The sequence below is a fragment of the Meleagris gallopavo genome, chromosome 10 (assembly GCF_000146605.3).
Source record: "Meleagris gallopavo isolate NT-WF06-2002-E0010 breed Aviagen turkey brand Nicholas breeding stock chromosome 10, Turkey_5.1, whole genome shotgun sequence".
Taxonomy (NCBI): Eukaryota; Metazoa; Chordata; class Aves; order Galliformes; family Phasianidae; genus Meleagris; species Meleagris gallopavo.
The window spans coordinates 4,877,397-4,880,612 of NC_015020.2; the positions used below are offsets into that span (position 1 = coordinate 4,877,397).

Below are 3,216 nucleotides of genomic sequence, written 5' to 3' on the forward strand. Positions count from 1 at the left end.
TTACAAAGAGCAGATGTGCCCATGTCCTGCACTGTTTCTCTTTGTTTTCATAAGTGCAGGAGTGAAGTCACTGCCTGGCAGATCTTTCAGTGATGTCTCAGAAGGAAAGAAGAGCTGCCGGTGGGGCTGCGCAGTGGCAGCACAGGGAGAAGTGCTGGGGCTGTGTGATGGCACGGAGATGGCACTGCAAGGAGAGAGGAAGAGTGAGTGAACCTGCGAGCAGCAGGAGCCCAGGGCAGAAACAGACATCATCTGGAACTGTCTGCCTGCCAGTGCTTTAGAAACAACACTCTGACGATAACAAAGTGGGTATTGGCGTTTTTTCAGATTGACACTCCTAATATTTTGACTGGAGTATGGAAGTGAGGAGTAGCTGATCCTAAAATGCTGGACAAGATTGCACGAGATTGGAAACTCACTCCTACTACAGAAAAAAATGGAAAACTCCAAGTCTTCAGAACAAATCTGATTTTTGTTTTCATGTTCTGCCCGTGTTTGGTGCGGGAGTTGAAATCAAAATCCAAATTGTATTTCCAGATCTAGGGGTCATTTTAAGTACCTTTCCATCTCCCTAGCACAGGTTTTTCTAAGGCTCGTTGACATCTAATGATAATAAGGTCTTTCATTACAGAATCACAAAATACTCGGCCTGTGGCCTTATGTTCAATTAATATTTATTTGACAATCATAGGTAAATTAATTTCCATTGTTTCTGTTCTAATTCTATACGAGATTGTAAGATACAACTAGAGGAAAGTGCAGAGAGCCTGAGTAAATGTTGCTCATACAAAATGTTTCTATTACCCTTTACTTTTAAAACCATTAATAGATTATTAGGAGATATAAACATAGGAGACCATGGATCATATTTGCATATTAATGAAATCCATGAATTATACATTATTTGCTATAGAGAGTACTAGGAACAGTATTCCTTCTTTTTTAATGGCTATAAAAACTGGCGGTTTCCTGGAGAACACATCACATAGCCTCTGCAATACCTTCTAATAGAAAGCAAGCAAGCCAGCTCTTCAAAGCAATCTCTCACTAAATTTAATAGATATGTTTGTGTTGCTTTGCAACACACAAGTGTGACAGTTCATTTTAAACAAAATAGTTTTAATAATGTCATTACTAATATCTGTTTGGTCATCTCTCTGAAAAATGGTGTTTTAATGGGAATGTTTCATTTTAATAAATGGCAGAAGAGGCAAGCTGCCCTGAGTCAGCAGGAAGTGGATATACACCAGAGAACAGGCTGATTGTGTTAGATTCATCCAGAACATTGAACAGCACACAGACAGTCCAAGAAAAAGCAACTGGCTTTATTCAAATGATTAGTCTTGCTGCTACGCTGTAGCGCAGATTCACACATTCTTCTATTATTCCTTGACCTTGTGCCAAAAACTCCCACTTGAAGTAATAATTAGAATTAGTGTTTCCAGTGCATGCTTCCATCTTCCTAACAAACAGTAATGAAATGTGGCTTTTACAAAATATGCAGTTAATTAAACTTTTTAAAAACATTGGTTGATTAATACAGTTCCTCTGTGCTATCCCCTTGCTGTGCCCAGCTCTTTCTACCTGATATTGGTGAACCAGAAGAAAAGCACTAGCAGTGAGATGAGGGACAGTTTGGAAATTTGCACTTCAATATTTGTTATATATATATTTTCTTTTCTTTCTTGTTTTGACTCTGTCTAGGCATAAACTGGAAAGATGGCCATTATTTGTAATCACAAGTTTTTAAGCCCAGGACAGTGTGCGCATTATATAACTGCTCTACACATACCCTCAGCATGAATGTGAAGAACACATATATCAAGTGCTACAAGGTAATAAGTGGATTTCTAGGCAAGCTGTTTAAAGAGGTGGCTCACTACAGTATTGCTTAATAACACCATGCAGATAGAAATTCAGATTTCATTTTTTAAATATTATTTCCTGCTTTTTTACTGTCTGCTTTAATTATCCCAGTGCCGAACAAGCGTAGTCTTTTGATTGATGAGAGTTCCACCCCTTTACCCACACCCCTGCAGATATGAGGCTCCACAGTTTAGTACCATAAATCACTGTGATTGTGTAACTTAACTACTGTATGATCAGAGATCACATACAGTGTTAGCCTGAATACACATTCATCCTTCGTTATGAATGTTTTTGGGCTAAATTTATTCTGGCAGTTTGGAGAAATATAAGTTTCTTCATGGAAGAAAGTAATGCATTTTAAATAAGCAATTCTTTCAACAACTAGAAATAATCACAAATGTCTTCTATTTGCAATCTTCATTAATGTGAGTTATTTCATCAGTTTAGGAGAAATCCTTTCAGAGAAAAACAACAATTAAACCCCTCCTCCCCGACAGGCTCTGACAGCTAAGGATCTATGGATCAGCCATTTTAGTAATTAACCACAATTCCTCTGATTTGTGAATTTCCAGATGATGAGGCAGGAAGCAAGTTACATCTTGGAGAAATTGCCCTCAGGAGAGAGGAAAAACTATTGCGAGGTTGACAGCACAACCTTGTAGCAGCGCAGTTTGCCTTTCCCAGTGGTTCAAGGAGTTCCAAGCACCCTCTTGTAAATCATCGACTCACATCTATTTATTATCTTCCAGCCCAGTGCACAACACTATCTGTTACACACGGATACCAGCAATATTACAAGGTGGACTCCAGGGATAAGAGACAGCCAACCCCACACACCTCCCACGCCTGAGTCATACCCGGGGTAACGCCAGGTCCTGCTCATACCTGCTCTCGGCAGAAATGAAACAGTACAAGCTGTTGTGTTTCAGAGCCTTTTTTAATTGATTCTCCAGAATGCTTGATCTTACCTGCTGATATCCCTGTGTTATTATTCAGAGGCACAGTCTATCTGCATAGCAATGGACAAAATGCCTGTGAAAATATTGCTATTCATTCAGTCGATGTCGGAACTGGAGTAGGCACCAGCTACACTCTGCAATGCTTGTCCTGGAATATCAATAAATAAATCATAAAAGCCAATGCTTCAAATATTGAAAAATTCACACTTCAAACTGTGTTTTGAACTATACTGAGAGCAATGTCTCAGATTGTCCTTTTGCTTTATACGAACAGAGGAAATTCAAAGTAGGAGGAACTCTCTCTGGGGATTTGGTGTAGGGGAGTGCCACAAACCATCAGCCTTCCTGTCTCTGCCATGCCAGAGTGGCCTCTCCTGGGATGTGCCAT

The 3,216-nt window shown here is 39.6% G+C and overlaps 1 long non-coding RNA gene across 3 annotated transcripts; it reads left to right on the top strand.

Moving 5' to 3' along the window:
- The first annotated feature begins 6 nt into the window (after positions 1 to 6).
- LOC104912273 lies at positions 7 to 3,009 on the top strand. Of its 3 annotated transcripts, XR_794522.3 has the most exons (3): positions 7 to 305; positions 1,705 to 1,835; positions 2,619 to 3,009. It is a non-coding gene; the product is annotated as an uncharacterized LOC104912273 (long non-coding RNA). The 3 variants fall into 3 exon arrangements; XR_004160729.1 differs by having other exon boundaries at positions 7 to 1,835; positions 2,442 to 3,009; XR_004160728.1 differs by having other exon boundaries at positions 7 to 1,835.
- Positions 3,010 to 3,216: the final 207 nt, after the last annotated feature.